The sequence below is a fragment of the Pseudophryne corroboree genome, chromosome 4 (genome assembly GCF_028390025.1).
Source record: "Pseudophryne corroboree isolate aPseCor3 chromosome 4, aPseCor3.hap2, whole genome shotgun sequence".
Classification (NCBI taxonomy): Eukaryota; Metazoa; Chordata; class Amphibia; order Anura; family Myobatrachidae; genus Pseudophryne; species Pseudophryne corroboree.
In genome coordinates, this window is record NC_086447.1 from 140,873,330 (window position 1) to 140,891,739 (window position 18,410).

Genomic DNA, 18,410 nt, shown 5'->3' on the forward strand with positions numbered 1-18,410 from the left:
GGGGCCAATGTGCTTTATTCCTGTGTGGGATGAATGTTTCTGTTTAATTACTGCTGGGGACAGGGTTAATGCTGTGGGCAATGTGTTTGATACAGTAACTACTATGCAGGGACCAATGTGTTTTATTATTTTTCCACATTGACAGGCCTCCAGGTGGACCAGGGCCCACCGTGCCCTCCAGGACCTCCCACCACCCGTCCACCCATCCTCCACTGGAGAGGCAAGCACAGCCCTCCCCATAGTAAGTATAGTACTTGTTTTTGTTACTTTGTGAGTTTTTTTAATAAGGGCTAACTGTATGCATACTGTATACTGTATTTCTAAATTGTTGAAAATGTGTGTGTGTGTCTCCCTCCTCTACACAAAAGACTTCATTATTCCCTATTATACAGTATACAGTATCACCAACCTCATCTCCTCCCACCCTCCCCGGTCTGTATTACTGAAAATTGTGCTACCATTTTTTGATCCACAGTTCAGCAGAAGGAAGCAGGGCCAAGCAGCCCTTCAGGCCCCAGCACGGACAGCTACGAGTGCTAGAGCAGCCATGAGCCCCCGGAGTCAACCCTTTACTGTGCATCCTGCTCCTCCGATGAGGAGGTGGCAGCAGCACTGCCTCCTGTATGGACCAGGCCTCTCCCAGGCTGTAAGTACTGAACTGTACTGTACATCATGTTCTGTTGTTAATGATGATTTACAGTATGATGACCCTATGGATTGCTGCCCTAAGCAAATTTGTATCTTCCCTGAAGCGGCTCAGTGTTGATAGTGTGATAGTATACTGTACGTAGTACTGTAGATACTGTACAACATACAGTAATACTGTAGTTGTCAATCCATCTTACTGCTGGTCTTCCCCTGTTTTTCTGTATGGATACTGTACAGTACTGCACCTTTCTGCGCATGCTGTCCAAAGTAGAGTAGTATACAGTAGCTACAGTAGAGTACAGTAGGTACTGTAGGAGAACACAGATTTGTATTTTGTATTAGTGATTGATTTGTTCTTCGGGCACTCCATGGTACAGCACATTACATTACAGTACACAGAATGTTGGGCTCCAGCATCAATAATCTTATTACTGTACTTTATTGGTGTTCACATGTGCTGCCGTATGAGATTGTATAGTATTTCTATATGCTGTACTGTATTACTATCATTTCAGAAAGTGAACGATCATTTCTTTATCCACAGTGCATTCCCCCATACTACCAGAGGAGGAATCTGAGGATGGGGAGTGGCCTGAGACTCCTCCACTACCATGTAAGAACTACTGTACTGTACAGTACATTACTGACTGTACTGTCTCTAACTTTTAGTAATACTGGTGGTCATTCCGAGTTTATCGCTAGCTGCATTTGTTCCCTGTGTAGCGATCAGGCTAAAAATCTGCTTTTCTGTGCATGTGTATGCACTGCAATGCGCAGGCGCGTCGTACAACGGTTCCATGCCGTTTGAATGGAATCTATCGACGATTCCATTCACACGGCAGAACGCAAGAAGACTGACATGAAGGGGGCATTTCTGGGTGTCAACTGACTGTTTTCAGGGAGTGTTTGGAAAAATGCAGGCGTGGCGGAGAAAATGCAGGCGTGGCTGGCCGGTCGCTGGGTGGGTGTATGACGTCCAATCCTGACACGAATAGGCTGTAGTGATCACAAGGGCTGAGTAAGTTCAGAGCTACTGTACTCTGAAACTGCACAAACTGTTTTTGCAGAGCTCGGCTGCTCAAGCGTTCGCACTCCTGCAAAGCTAAAATACAGTACACTCCCCAGTGCGCGGCGGCAAAGTGTTTGCATGGCTGCTAAAAACAGCTAGCGAGCGATCAACTCAGAATGACCTCCACTGTCTCTACACTACAGTACACAGTGGAGGATTTACCACAAGTTAACCAAAGCATCTGCTTAGGTCCTGTAGGTCTCACGGGTCTCTGCTTGCCATAAGAGGCCAACCACAAGGCTGTATACACTATAGGACATTTCTGGAGTGTTTTGTACAGTATAACATACAGTACATTAATTTTGCATATAATTTTAAATTCCACAAAGCTGGGTGTGTAGTGGAGGGGGTTGGGTGGACAGTGTTATTTTAAGTAAAGTATTTGGGATGCTGGATTGTTTGAGGGAGGGGTGCCCTAAATCTGCATTTTGATTAGGGCCCCGTGAGGTCTACGGTAGAGAACTAAACCTACAGTATACCTCAGAGTACTGAACTGTACTGTACAGTACCTTCTCTACTGTAATTTAAATAAAACACCACATGTGCAGTGTACATTATTGTAAAGTGTATCTCATGCCCCGCCTTTACCTTCTCTATCCATTCACTGTATTGTGTTTGTTCACATGGGTTCGAGGTACAGTGCTGCACAGTAAACTGACAGTGCACAATTTTTTTACAGCAACGCCTGTAGAAGAGGTAGACCTCCAAGGTACAGTACTGTAATTATTAATAACTTTCAGTATTAAGATCCCTCAGGGCTGTTTACAGTATCAAGTGGGAATAATCTTCAGACTTCTGCAATGCTTGCTGAATCCAGTACAGTACAGTACTGTATGTTAAAATCTACTGCACTAAAGTACAGTATTTTAATGTATTCGCCATTCACCAGGTCAAAATCCAGTAAATACTGTAAGGTTGCCATTCATGTATAACTACAGTACCCCCAACATTTCCTAGGATTTTGGCTTCCAAAATACTGTAGCCCTAGTAATGTACAGTACTGTGTATTTTTTCCAGTGGGGAGTGGTAGGGTATTGTGGGGATTTCCTTGTTGCATTTCATATGTACTGTATGTTTATTCATGGCAGGGTTTGGGGAGGAACAGTAAGAGGAGGGTGGGACAAGCTGCCTTAGTAGCCCTCTCCTATCTGTAATTACAGTACAAAGTATTAATGTACTGTATACTGTATTATGCTGTATTACCCCAATATTTGCAGCCATGCAATGCTTTTGTACCTACTGTATGCTGGGGTGTAGGGCCAGACATGCTTGGCGTCCTCCTGCATGTCTGTGAAACTGATTGTAGAACTGATCGTAGATGTGCTAAATGTAGCACATCTACAGTACATCTACGATCTGATCTGAAATAGGCCACAGGTGCGATGTGCACCTTGTGAAATTTAAACCATGTGGGGTGAATGCTTCTGTTTGATCACTCCTGGGGACAATGTGAATGCTGTGGCCAATATGTTCGATACAGTAACTACTACTACTGTACAGGGGCCAATGTGTTTTATTATTGACAGGCCTCCAGGAGGGCGAGGGCCAAACATGGTCTCCAGGACCCCCCAGCACTCCCGCTACTACCACCACCCGACCACCCACCCACCCACTTCATGATGCCGGCACATCTGTACCGTCAATAAGTAAGCATTCCTGCACTGTACATTGCTGTACATGTACTGTACACGGAAAAATACTGTAAAGTATAGGAAAAAGTCTCCATTACTGTGTATGGACACCTCTGTCCAATAAGAACTTTACTGTCCTGAAAGAATCCAGCAGGACCATTGCGAGGTGTGGGTGAGCCGTTGATAAACTTGTGGAGAAAGCCAGAGGAAACAGTAGTCATTTTAGGGGAGACTAACTTAAAAGAGGCAGGTGCGATCAGGTTAGGCTGCAGGGGTGGGGGTTTTAACATTGACACTAGATGCTACGATAACTGGTGAGGGTTAGTATTACAGTGTAAGGAGAAGAGGGAGTTTAGGGATAGGCTGCAGGGAAAGGGGGTTTGGGTTAGTCACCGCCAGGGATGGATAAGTGTAGGCATCGCTGGTGGAGGTTAAGGTTAGTCTATGGTGTGGAGGGTTAGGGCTAAGCTGTGGAGGGGTTATAAGGGTTAGGCTGCAGAAAAGGTGGGTTAGAAGGTAGGGGGTATGGTAAGTACTGTATACTGTACTTACTGTACCTACTGTAACTACTTTCAGGATTGTCACCATTGAGTTGACTAGTATTGTACAGTACTGTATTCTACTGGACTGTATACTGTATTATGATTTACTACTACCCCAAAATTCCCTCTGAGTGACACTAACAATACTGTAGAAATGTACTGTACATCCCGAAATGACAAAAAATGTTTTGTTTGTTTTTTGCAGTCCCACCACAGCCAGAATCCGGCAATCCACCTCCTCCCGGTAAGACATTTTTTGTTAAGTTAAGTTTCATTTCACCACTGTTTCTCAACCTTATCTGTATCTTGATCTTATCTGTATCTTATCTGTATCTGTACAGTACTCAACCCGTATTACTGTTCTAATACAGTACATTGTTTTTTATTTTCACAGAACTCCGAAGACTAATGTCATTGGCAAACACCCTGTTTGACTACATTTATCGGTCTTTGTAAAAAAATATTTATTATTACTGTACAGTATTTGTTGTTGTTCATTTAGTGAATTACAGTACATCTTTATCCCAGCCAAAAGTGTTTGTTTATTTTTTGGTTTCACATCACACCTGATGAACCTCTTCAACTGTGCCCAGACCAATTCAATAGGATTCCTGTCCAGTGACCTACAGACCTACAGTACACTAATATACAGTATATTAGCATACTGTACAGTACAGTAATTCAATCAATACAAAGTCAACAACAGTATATACTGTAAATACTGTACATACCGTACTGTATTGTATAATAATTAGTGAATACAGTAGATTGGAATGATAAAACTTTGATTAGCCCCATAGCAAAACCTTGAAAGCCCACCCTGCTGGTGTCAATATCAAATCCCATGCAGTAGAGAGAGGAACAAGAAAGAGAAGGGGGAGAGAGAGAGAGGGTTTCATGTTAAAAAAGAGTCAGGAGCGAGAGAGATGGTGTATATGTAGGAGGGGTCGGGTGTGGGCTGGGTATCTATTACACTTACCGAGGGTGGACCTTCTGCTCCCCTTTGGATGCCCCGGGTTCCCCTCGGGAGTGGCTTTGGCTTGCTAGACTGGAATGGCTGGGAGTCCTGGATGGTTCCTGTAAAGGAGAAAACAACCTACATACGCACGGACTGAGAGGAGGGGAGGAGGGACACCCATGGGTGAGCTCAATAATAGGTCATCATTGGCACTTGTGGCCTCAGACTGGATGCCCGTGAGGTGCAGAAGCACCCGGTGCAATCACAGACAGAAACGCCCACGAACAGGGGGAGGGGTGGGGAATGTGGTGACAAACTTACGTAACACACATGGCATACAGGTTTGCTCACCTGACTCTATCTTGCCCACTTGCATGACGAGCGATCACACCTCTGGTACCTAGGACAGGAATACGCAAGAGAAAGCGCCGCGGGCGGAGGCATACACAAGCGAGCAGCTCTGTCACTGACTGGAACTTTGCACAGCTAACAGCCTACCTGCGAGGGGCTCCTGACTGGGAAGTAATGCGTGGAGGCAGACCTCGACTGGGTACCTGCTGCCTAGCGCCTAAGCGATGCCTGCGGCCTGACCAATCTACACCCCCCTAACCACTATGAGTTGGAATATCGCAGAACGCTATGCGCACAGGAAATACTGTATAATGCAGAAACATGCTACATAAGGTGAAAGATGTTCCTAACGCAAGGGAAAATACTTATCTTAGCTGTATGTATGTAAACGCCAGAAGCATTACTGGTAAAAAGGGTGAACTAGAAATACTTGCAGCAAGCAAACAGTATGATATTATAGGCATTACTGAAACTTGGTGGGATGAATCTCATGATTGGACAGTCAATCTGGAGGGCTATACACTGTTTAGGAGAAACAGACTAAATAAAAAGGGTGGAGGGGTGTGTCTTTACGTAAAGCCGTTTTTAAAACCTGATATATGGGAAGATATTCAAGAGGGGACTGTAGACACTGTTGAGACATTATGGGTAGAAATTGCATGTGGGGAAAAAGGAATAAAAAAGTTAGTATTGGGTGTATGCTATAGGCCGCCTGGTATCAACGCATCTGATGAGGAATTGTTACTAAAGCAAACTGAAAGAGCAGCAGGAGTAGGAGACATAGTAGTGATGGGAGATTTTAACTATCCAGAGATAAACTGGAAAAACGATTCATGTGATACTGCTAGGGGAAATATGTTTTTAAACACACTTAATGATAACTACTTAGTCCAACTAATTGAGGAACCAACTAGGTACAATGCAATCTTAGACCTGGTATTAACAAACAATGGGGATTTGGTATCAGGTATTATAGTAGGGGAACCCATAGGAAACAGCGACCACAATATGGTCACATTCAATATCAGTTTCCATAAACAGCCCTATACTGGCTCAACTAGGACTCTAAACTTTAGCAAAGCAAATTTTGAAAAGATGAGGGTATTTTTCAGGGATATTGAATGGGAAGGTTTGTTTTTAGGAAAAAATACTACGGAGAAATGGGAGGTACTAAAATTCCTGCTAGCTAAAAATACACTCAAATTTATTCCTATGAGTAGCAAAAAAAGGAATAAAAATCATAAACCGATGTGGCTTAACAAAAAGATTAAGGAACTTATGGGCAAGAAAAGGCGAGCATTTAAAAAATACAAATCTGACGGGGAAGCAGAGTCATTTCAGCACTATAAGGAATGTAAAACAAAATTTGCAAAAAGGAAATAAGAGCGGCTAAAGTAGAAACTGAAAAACTAGTAGCAAAGGAAAGCAAAGCGAATCCCAAAAAATTATTTAAATACATTAATAGCAAGAGATTAAAGAAGGAGAGTATAGGCCCTTTAAAAGACAAGTTGGGAGTCTTAAGCAAAAATGATAATGACATAGCGGACACACTAAATTAGTTTTTTTCAACAGTATTCACTAGAGAGGACCCATTTCAGGGACTGACACACAATCTCAATAATGAGAATATCCCACTGATAGGTACTTATTTAAGCGAGGAAGTAGTCTGTGACCGATTAAAACATTTAAAGATTAATAAATCACCAGGGCCCGATGGTATTCACCCAAGGGTTCTAATGGAGCTTCACTCTGAACTGGCAAAACCGCTATCTTTGATCTTTAAGGATTCAGTTATATCAGGTATGGTTCCCAAAGACTGGCGTATAGCGGAAGTAGTGCCTATATTCAAAAAGGGAAGTAAAGCTGAACCAGGTAATTATAGACCAGTTAGTCTTACATCTATAGTGGGGAAAGTATTAGAAGGTATTCTAAGAGATAGTATTCAGAAGTTCCTTGAAGTCAATAAGGTCATTAAAAGGAATCAACATGGGTTTATGAAGGACAGAACCTGTCAAACCAAATTACTTGGCTTTTATGAAACAGTAAGCGCAAACCTAGATCAAGGTAAAGACGTGGATGTAATCTTTTTAGACTTTGCCAAAGCGTTCAATACTGTACCACACATGAGACTTATCTACAAGCTACAAGAATCAGGGCTAGGAAGCACAATATGCACTTGGGTCAAAAACTGGTTAGATAATAGGGAGCAGCGCATTGTGGTTGATGGATCTTTTTCAACTTGGACTGAAGTGCTAAGTGGTGTGCCGCAAGGCTCAGTATTAGGACCGCTATTGTTCAATATTTTCATTAACGACCTAACAGAAGTCTAGAGAGCATGGTGTCAATTTTTGCAGATGATACCAAATTGTGTAAGGCTATAAATACAGAGGAGGATGCCGAGTCTCTTCAGAACGACTTAGTTAAATTAGAAGAATGGGCAGCCAAATGGAGAATGCGCTTCAACACAGACAAGTGTAAGGTAATGCACTGTGGTAACAAGAACAAAAATTACACCTACCTACTAAATGGGGTAAAATTAGGGGATTCTGTAAAGGAAAAGGACTTAGGTGTCCTCATAGATAGCAAGCTAAGCAGTAGTACCCAAAGTAGGACTGCAGCAAAGAAGGCTAATAAGATATTAGCATGCATAAAACGGGGTATTGATGCTAGGGACAAGAGTATTATACTCCCGTTATATAAATCACTAGTGAGGCCACACCTTGAATACTGTGTACAATTCTGGGCACCGTACTACAAAAAGGATATCCTGGAGCTTGAAAAGGTACAGAGAAGGGCGACCAAACTAATTAAGGGCATGGAGACAATGGAATACAAGGAAAGGCTTGAAAGACTAGGCATGTTTACATTGGAAAAGCGGAGACTAAGAGGGGATATGATCAACATCTACAAATATATAAGGGGACAATACATAGAGCTTACGCGGGACCTGTTTTTGGTTAGATCAACACAGAGGACTCATGGACACTCGCTCAGGTTAGTGGAGAGGAGATTCCACACAATACGGCGTAAAGGCTTTTTCACGGTAAGGACAATACGTGCTTGGAATTCCCTGCCCGAGGGAGTTGTAATGGCGGAATCTGTCAACACCTTTAAGAATGGGTTAGATAAATTCCTAATGGATAAGGTTATCCAGGGGTATGGTGCATAGTCATGCATTATAGTTACTATAAATAGGGATAAAATGCAACGGCTGACAGCAGCATCAGTCAGAAATTTTAGTCAAATCATCATGCATAGGACACCACAAATAGGTTGAACTCGATGGACAATTGTCTTTTTTCAACCTCAGATACTATGTTACTATGTTACTATGTTACAGTGACATATGAAAAAAATACTGTACCTACAGTCTATAAGAATACAGTGACACACAATACCTACTCTAGGAGAATATAGTGAAACACAATACCTGCAGCCTATGACAATACAGTGAGACAATACCTACTCTAGGAGAATACAGTGAAACACAATACCAACACCGAGAGGGAGCCTCACTGAGGGCTTACCTGGACCACCGGACAGCAGGGTCAGAAGTAGTGTCAAATGCAGCAGCAGCAGCCGAACTCTGGACAGCAGGGATCCCAGGGCAAAGTGCCGCAGAAGCCCGAGGAGGAGCAGCAGCAGGATGGTGTCATGGAGAAATATAAGCGAGGGAAAGAGAGAGTAACATGGGGAGAGAGGGGGAGGGAGAGAGATACAGTTTTAGAGAAAATAGAGAGAGAGAGGGTGGGAGAGAGATACAGTTTCAGGGGAGAGACAATGTCAAGTAGAGAGATACCAAAGACTGTTATACTGTATATGGTAATATCACAGGCTTATGTTCTTCAACTCTGCTCTTCTTCCATCTTCTCAGACCCTTCTCAGTGTGAGTACTGTACTGTACGGAGTGTTGAGAGATGGATATTTAAGGTACTGCAGGGAGGAATATACAGTATGTGATGTCGACACTGAAGGGAGGGAGATGTGTTGTGAGGTGAACAGTGAAGGGAACATTGAGTCAAGTGAGAGGTACTGGAGAAACTACATAGCAGTGGCATGACCATTTCGTTCAATGACGACAGGCAACACTCTGTCCAGATGGTTTATGTAATTATTACACTGGGCAGGTGTCAGTACTTCTCCCAAAATTTCTTTATCCCAGCCATAAGTTCTTGTTTATTTCTTGGTTTCACATCACACCTGATGAACCTCTTCAATTGTGCCCAGACCATTTCTATAGGATTCATGTCCGGTGACCTACAGTATACAATAGTACATAAAAATAAATTATTAGCATACTGCACAGTACAGTAATTCAATCAATACAAAGTCAACTATAATAAATGCATATTGCACAATAATTAGTGGCTACTGTTACTGTACATTAGGATAATACTCACTCTGACGGTGTGCATTGCCAATTTAATCCTCTCTCTTCCATGAATTTTGCAGAAGCAGAATGTTTAGGGTCATTATCTTGGAAAACTCTGTTGTCTAGATGGATAGTATTGTCTGATAAATGGCATCAAACACTTATCTACTATGTGTTCTTGAAAGAAGATCTTATCCATAATCCCTACAGAGATAAGAAATGTTTGTCACTAACAAGAACACATTGCAGTATTATACTGTATACTGTCATTTACAATACAGGAATGAAAAAATATTATTTGTTCTGCATTGTTTAGAACTAACACTGTACAGTACCTTCAAAAATGCACATACTGTAGGTCCAGCACCCATGCAAGATACTGTATACCTCCCCATACGTGGACCTTTAATGGAAACTTTGCACGTGGTTTCAAAGAGATAAAGTTACGTTTGCGGAAGGACATTCTTGAGAACCTCTCCATAGAAACAGAAGTTTCATCTGTGAAAATTACATCATTAAATTTTTCACCACTGTCAATCCACCAGTGAGCTTGTTCAACTCGCTTTTCTTTATTAACATCTCTGATCATGGGATTTATCCTGTGCAAATAAAAATGTAGACAATGCAGTCACTCAGTGTATTGTTAAAGACTTACAGTATTACTAAATAAATTAGGGTTGGTGTACAGTATTTTACAGTACCTTGTCTGACCATAACTCCATCCCATTTCTCTCCGCATCCGTTTGATACTGGAACATGAGATGTCCAGATTATATTCTGAATGAAGAATGCGTCTTATTTGTCCAGCAGTACGCTCATCATCCGCACAAGTTAATTCTTCAACAATCTCTTTGACTCTCCTACAGTAATACACAAAAAATATTGTACAGTATACAGTAATTACAGAATTATAATTATACCAGTGTCCCCACAGCAAGCGGCACTGGGGAGTGGGAAGAGCAGCACTCCAGGTGGTCATTACATGTACTGTAACTTGCGCAACAGGAACAGTACATGTAACTGACACTAAAGGAGGCATTAGGTGTACAGTAACTGACACTACAGGGGGTGATTACGTGTAACTGGCACTAAACAAGGCATTATGTGTAAATGGCACTATGGGAAGCATTACGTGTAACTGGCACAATACTGGTGGCATTACATGTAACTGGCTCTATACTGAGTCATTACATGTAACTGGCACTACAGTATACTGGGGGCATTACGTGTAACTGGCACTATACTGGGGGCATTACTTGTAAAGAGTACTACTGTGTTCCAGGTGACACATTCCCCCAATGTGATTGCATTCTGCCATGCAATCTTGGGTGATAATACAATATTTAATACACCAATGCATTTCATTGTGTTCTAGGACTAATGGCATCCAAACAATGATATGAATTCAAACAAAGTACAGTATTTAAAGAAGGGGACATTTGTGGGTAGTAACTGGCCGTTTTCTGAGGAAAAATACAGGCCTTCCCAAACATTTTCTGGCCGACTGTGTAACATCAGAGCCGGCCTGATCAGCTTGTTTGTATCACATTGTAGAAATGGAGTGAAAGGAGAAGTCATCTATTGTTTAGAAATTCAGTATCTGCATATGGATGTGTATTCTGGGCTAATTGGATTAACTCTTTTGGAGTGAAAGGAGACATCTAGAAATACAGTATGTTTGACTGGGGGGAGGGTTGCCATGCATAGCAGGGGCATAGCAACAGGGGGGACAACATAGGATTGCTGCTTATGCTAATGCTATCCATCATTTTGTACACAATGGATAGCGTGAACAGGGCTGCAGCGTGGTAGCTGCTTACGCTAATGTGATCCTGCAATTTGTACACACTAGCTAGCATGATCGAGCGGCAGTGTGCCTGGAGAACATCTGGTAGTCATACTGTGCATTCATGAGATACTGTAGGTACCCAGTTGCACTTTGCATTCAATATTTCTGCCCATTTGAAACAACAGAGACACAAAGCTAGTCCGAAATAAGATTGCTGCTTATGCTAATGTTATCCATCATTTTGTACACAACGTAACGACTAGATGAATAGCGTGAACAGGGCTGCAGCGTGGCCTTGTATTTAGTAGAAGCGGACTTTTCTATATAACGAGAAGTAGAAACTTAAAACACAAATAACTTTATTCTATTAAAAAAGAATAAAAAAATAAAAATAAAATAATAAATGGGTGCCGAACCCGGGTCTTCAAGCATTGCAGGCGGTCGCTGCTCTAGTTAGGCCACAGCCGACCATGGTAGAGGTGGGCCCTCTGGGTGTATATGTCATGTGTTGTATCTTGGTGCTTTAAAAAAAAAGGTAGCTGCGGGGGGGCGTGGCTAGTGTCCTGACTGGAAAGACGTGTCCCAGGGGAGCTCCTGCCAGATTAAACCCTTTTACCCCCTTTTGGCTGTCCTTCCCTTGTTTGTCCCCCTCCTGCAGCTTCCTATTGCAGCCCTTGCTGCTTTGTGTACATTGGGGGTGAGCTGCGGAGCCGGAGCACAGGCTTGTCCTGTGCTTGCAGGTTGCGGCCTTCCCCTCGTGCTGCAGCCGGGGCCTCGATTTGGAACCCTCCCCCCGCCCGAGATCGGACGAAAACCGGCCGTCACGAGCCGCTGCACGGCTTGCCCCACTGCACCTCTCCTACCTGGGGGTCCCCGCCGAGCAGTGGTAGCGGCGAGAAGAGCCCCTGGAGCTGCGGGTCCGGCGCTGAACCGAGCGGTGGAGGTCCGGTGGCGGTGGCCATCTTGGGTGAGGCAGTGAGTGCAGCGCGAGCGCTGCGCTTATACGAGCGGCCCGCCCGACGCACACACACACCAGGGGGGTCTTACTGAAGACAGTGGGGGTGACGGCTGGTCCCTACCCCTGCCAACGAATATTATAAAATAATCCACTGAAGGGACATACTAAATTTTACTGACGGCGGCCATCTTGGAGGAGGCAAAGCAAGCTTCCCTATACTGTGCTGTCCCTTTTGTGCTTGCAAAGGAAACAGCTCTCTATTTCAGCAGGGAATAACTCTAGCACATCTGCTCTGCGCAAATAACTACCTGCAAGCACAGCACTATACTGTACATTCTTATTTCACTCCTCTTTTTACTGTATATACAGTGCACCCTGCAGAACCTGACTCTCAGAGCCCCCTGCTGGTGTTTGTTATACTACATTTCACCTACTCCGGGACGCTCTCCTGTGGATCCCTGTCACTGTTTTAACAGATTATTGGGGCCCTGACCCCTTGAATGATGTAAACACACAAGTGCCTGACTTCCCCCCCACCCAAATCATCTGATGAGCCCGCAACATTTTGGTGGATCTTTCTTGTAATCACTTCCTAAACGGGCACTTCTATCTCATCAGATACTATGAGCAGAGCGAACACCCGAGCAAAAAAAAGGGAACTTCACAAGATATTGCACAACACTTCTCACGCCGGGAAAAGCCAGCTGAAATTCCATCCCCGTCCTCTCGGCTGTCCAGCCCTACCATGGATCCGACGGAGTCACCCTCAACCAAAGCGGATATTCAATCCCTCCAGAATATGATTTTGGACCTTAAGAGTTCTTTTACCTCCGCTCTCCAGTCAGCGATTGGTGAATTGAAATCCGACCTGGCGGCTCTGGATTCCCGCACCAGCTCACTGGAATCACAAATGGAAAAACAACAGGATTTCCGCAAACAAGTGGGTGAGGACATGAGCTACCTATCCGGCGAATTGGAATTCTTTAAGGATAAGGTTGAGGATAGCAAAAATCACGAGAGGCGGAATAATTTACGCATTCGCAATGTACCTGAATCTGTGTCGGCCTCCGAATTGGAACCTTACCTCAAACGTCTGTTTCTTTACTTGGTCTTGTCGCTCTTGGAATCTGCTATCTTGATAGAGAGAGCTCATCATGCCCTGAGGCCTAAACCAAAGGACTCTGATCCTCCCCGCGATGTTATCCTCCGGTTTTTGTCTTTCAAGATTAAGAACAGTATTACAATGGCATGCAGAAATTCGACTTCCATTCTGTTCGAAGATTCCCGGATTCAGATCTACCAAGACTTGTCGCCAGTGACCATTGCTAAACGGCGTTACCTGCACTCTGTTACCTCTACACTGCGCAATAATGGTTACAAATACCGCTGGGGTTTTCCTTTTCGCCTCATTGTAGAAATTAATGGCAAAGTTCATATTATTCGCTCTCCTGAGGACGGGGACAAGCTGCTTCGAAAACTTCACCTGTCCCCCGTTGCTACATCTCAGATGTGAAGCTCCCCATGTTTAAAATTTAACTTTTACCAACGTTTAGTTTAAATAATTTTGTTCTCACTCTTGCTCAGATGTTCTGTTGACTTTATAATAGATACTGTTTCATATACGAATGCCCATTTACCTTATCTTGGAACCATTTTCTATTTTACCTTTTTTTTTTTTATATATATATTTATTTATTTATTTTTATTTTTTTCCTCAGATATATGTACTCTTTGTATCGCTATGTTTTTATCTCGCTGTTCTGGTCGGTGGCTCGGAGGCACTGCCCTATGGATGGGACAAGGGAATAGATCCCTACTCCGACACCGTGGGGCCTGCCTCTGGCTTTCGATCTGCTCTGCGACTTTGCCATTTGATCTATTAATGTTACTTTTTTGATACTGTTTGCTAGCTGATCGAAGGTCTGCCCTCTTTATTACAGATTAGTTTTGGGTGGGGGGTGTCAGCGCCTTGGCTTGACACTTCCTCCCCCAGTATCTAGGGATTAGAGATATTACCAATAATATTGGGTCCACACCCTCATCTGTTCCATTGTATTTGTGTCCCACCAGTGAGCTCTTCCCTTTTCTTTTTTTTAGAGCTCTATCTTAGCAGTCCGGTATCCTGCCTTTTGGATACTACGTCTGCTTTTCTCATTTTGTTTATTATCACTCTCCTCCCTTTCTAGATTCTTGCTACAGTTTGAGTGTAAGTTGACGTATCTGCATTCACAGTTTGATATATCCATTTATTTTATACTGTTGTTTGTGTGTTGAATTGTAAATTATTATTTTTTCTCTTCTCTCTCTCTCTCTCTCTCCCTCCCCTCACTCTCATTCACTTTAGCAGAGTCCAGGGCCCTATCGGTTTCCAGTAGCTTCTTCGTTCTTCAATTCTTCAATTATGCTGCTAACGTGCCTGTCCATCAATGTTAAGGGGCTGAACACCCCCCAGAAACGCTCTCATCTCCACAGGTCTCTTAAAACTTTAAAAGGCGACGTGATTTTTTTACAGGAGACACACTTAAAATCGGCCTCCCATCCCTCCCTGACATCTAAACAATTTCCCATGGCATGGTACTCCAATAATGCTGCAAAAAGAAATGGGGTAGCGATCTTAGTTAGAGGATCCGTTCCTTTCCAGTTCCTAGACTGTAAATGCGACACTGAAGGTCGTTATGTAATGGTGAGAGGAAAAATTGGACACGAGGAGGTTACTTTGGCTAATCTGTACTCTCCAAACACGGCCCAATCTAAATTCTTCCGCAAGTTTTTCCACGACCTTTATTCATATAGACGAGGTAAGACACTTGTCGGTGGAGACTTCAATATGGCTCTCACGTACATGGATAGATCCGGTCCCTTATGTAGTGGCCGAACCCCAAACTCTTCAGTACTACACAGGGGTATGGCCGAGGCTGGTTTGTTCGATGTATGGCGTTTTCTTAATCCGACCACCAGGGACTACACTTTTTATTCCAATCCGCATGATGTGTACTCCCGCATTGATATGTACTTGAGCTTTACACCTCTCTCCCGGACGGCACGCGCTTCCTCGATAGTCCCACTTACTTGGACTGACCACGCGGCTTTAGCTGCAACATTTGACATATTTGACAACCCTGACGGTAGACCGACATGGAGACTTAACGAAACCCTATTGAAGATCCCTAAGTTTCAGGACTTAATTAAAACTAAGCTTCAGGAATATTTTGACATTAATGTAGAAGACGACTGCAGTATAGCTACGATATGGGAAGCCCATAAGGCGGTGGTTCGAGGATCCATTATTCAATTTGCATCCCGCCGTAAGAGAAGCCAGGAAACTCAAATTGCTCTGTTAACAGACACCATTGCAACGCTAGATCGGGAACACAAACGCACACACTCTAAGAAAACACTAGCCGAACTTTCTAAGGCTCGTGATGATCTACAATCTCTTTTGGCGGAAAATATTGAGCGCTCACTTCGATGGGCTAATCAATCGTTTTACGACAAAAGCAACAAGGCTCATACTTTGTTGGCTAATCGCTTACGTGCCAAGAAGGCTAACCAATATTAGTGATGCGCACCGGAAATTTTTCGGGTTTTGTGTTTTGGTTTTGGGTTCGGTTCCGCTGCCGTGTTTTGGGTTCGAACGTGTTTTGGCAAAACCTCACCGAATTTTTTTTGTCGGATTCGGGTGTGTTTTGGATTCGGGTGTTTTTTTCAAAAAACCCTAAAAACAGCTTAAATCATAGAATTTGGGGGTCATTTTGATCCCAAAGTATTATTAACCTCAATAACCATAATTTCCACTCGTTTTAAGTCTATTCTGAACACCTCACACCTCACAATATTATTTTTAGTCCTAAAATTTGCACCGAGGTCGCTGGATGACTAAGCTCAGCGACCCAAGTGGCCGACACAAACACCTGGCCCATCTAGGAGTGGCACTGCAGTGTCACGCAGGATGGCCCTTCAAAAAACTACTCCCCAAACAGCACATGACGCAAAGAAGAAAAAAAAGAGGCGCAATGAGGTAGCTGTGTGAGTAAGCTAAGCGACCCTAGTGGCCGACACAAACACCTGGCCCATCTAGGAGTGGCACTGCAGTGTCACGCAGGATGGCCCTTCCAAAAAACACCCCCCAAACAGCACATGACGCAAAGAAAAAAAGAGGCGCAATGAGGTAGCTGTGTGACTAAGATAAGCGACCCAAGTGGCCGACACAAACACCTGGCCCATCTAGGAGTGGCACTGCAGTGTCACGCAGGATGACCCTTCCAAAAACTACTCCCCAAACAGCACATGACGCAAATAAGAAAAAAAAGAGGCGCAATGAGGTAGCTGTGTGAGTAAGCTAAGCGACCCTAGTGGCCGACACAAACACCTGGCCCATCTAGGAGTGGCACTGCAGTGTCACGCAGGATGGCCCTTCCAAAAAACACCCCCCAAACAGCACATGACGCAAAGAAAAAAAGAGGCGCAATGAGGTAGCTGTGTGACTAAGCTAAGCGACCCTAGTGGCCGACACAAACACCTGGCCCATCTAGGAGTGGCACTGCAGTGTCACGCAGGATGGCCCTTCAAAAAACTACTCCCCAAACAGCACATGACGCAAAGAAGAAAAAAAAGATGCGCAATGAGGTAGCTGTGTGACTAAGATAAGCGACCCTAGTGGCCGACACAAACACCTGGCCCATCTAGGAGTGGCACTGCAGTGTCACGCAGGATGGCCCTTCCAAAAAACACCCCCCAAACAGCACATGACGCAAAGAATAAAAGAGGCGCAATGAGGTAGCTGTGTGACTAAGCTAAGCGACCCTAGTGGCCGACACAAACACCTGGCCCATCTAGGAGTGGCACTGCAGTGTCACGCAGGATGGCCCTTCAAAAAACTACTCCCCAAACAGCACATGACGCAAAGAAGAAAAAAAAGATGCGCAATGAGGTAGCTGTGTGACTAAGATAAGCGACCCAAGTGGCCGACACAAACACCTGGCCCATCTAGGAGTGGCACTGCAGTGTCACGCAGGATGGCCCTTCCAAAAACTACTCCCCAAACAGCACATGACGCAAAGAAAAATAAAAGAAAAAAGAGGTGCAAGATGGAATTGTCCTTGGGCCCTCCCACCCACCCTTATGTTGTATAAACAGGACATGCACACTTTAACCAACCCATCATTTCAGTGACAGGGTCTGCCACACGACTGTGACTGAAATGACGGGTTGGTTTGGACCCCCACCAAAAAAGAAGCAATTAATCTCTCCTTGCACAAACTGGCTCTACAGAGGCAAGATGTCCACCTCATCATCATCCTCCGATATATCACCGTGTACTTCCCCCTCCTCACAGATTATCAATTCGTCCCCACTGGAATCCACCATCTAAGCTCCCTGTGTACTTTGTGGAGGCAATTGCTGCTGGTGAATGTCTCCACGGAGGAATTGATTATAATTCATTTTAATGAACATCATCTTCTCCACATTTTCTGGATGTAACCTCGTACGCCGATTGCTGACAAGGTGAGCGGCGGCACTAAACACTCTTTCGGAGTACACACTTGTGGGAGGGCAACTTAGGTAGAATAAAGCCAGTTTGTGCAAGGGCCTCCAAATTGCCTCTTTTTCCTGCCAGTATAAGTACGGACTGTCTGACGTGCCTACTTGGATGCGGTCACTCATATAATCCTCCACCATTCTTTCAATGGGGAGAGAATCATATGCAGTGACAGTAGACGACATGTCCGTAATCGTTGTGAGGTCCTTCAGTCCGGACCAGATGTCAGCATCAGCAGTCGCTCCAGACTGCCCTGCATCACCACCAGCGGGTGGGCTCGGAATTCTGAGCCTTTTCCTCGCACCCCCAGTTGCGGGAGAATGTGAAGGAGGAGATGTTGACAGGTCGCGTTCCGCTTGACTTGACAATTTTGTCACCAGCAGTTCTTTGAACCCCAGCAGACTTGTGTCTGCCGGAAAGAGAGATCCAAGGTAGGTTTTAAATCTATGATAGCAAGAGAGATGAAGTTCCCAACAGTGCGCAAAAGGCAGCTAGTAATACAGTGCACCACAGGAGACTTTTCCCACCTCCTATACAAAGTACAAACAGAATA

At 44.1% G+C, this 18,410-nt stretch overlaps 1 long non-coding RNA gene across 1 annotated transcript; it reads left to right on the forward strand.

Moving 5' to 3' along the window:
• The first annotated feature begins 577 nt into the window (after window positions 1-577).
• LOC134911182 (uncharacterized) lies at window positions 578-4,134 on the forward strand. Its single transcript, XR_010176389.1, has 5 exons — window positions 578-646; window positions 1,193-1,261; window positions 2,397-2,426; window positions 3,244-3,363; window positions 4,096-4,134. It is a non-coding gene; the product is annotated as an uncharacterized LOC134911182 (long non-coding RNA).
• The last annotated feature ends 14,276 nt before the right edge of the window (window positions 4,135-18,410 follow it).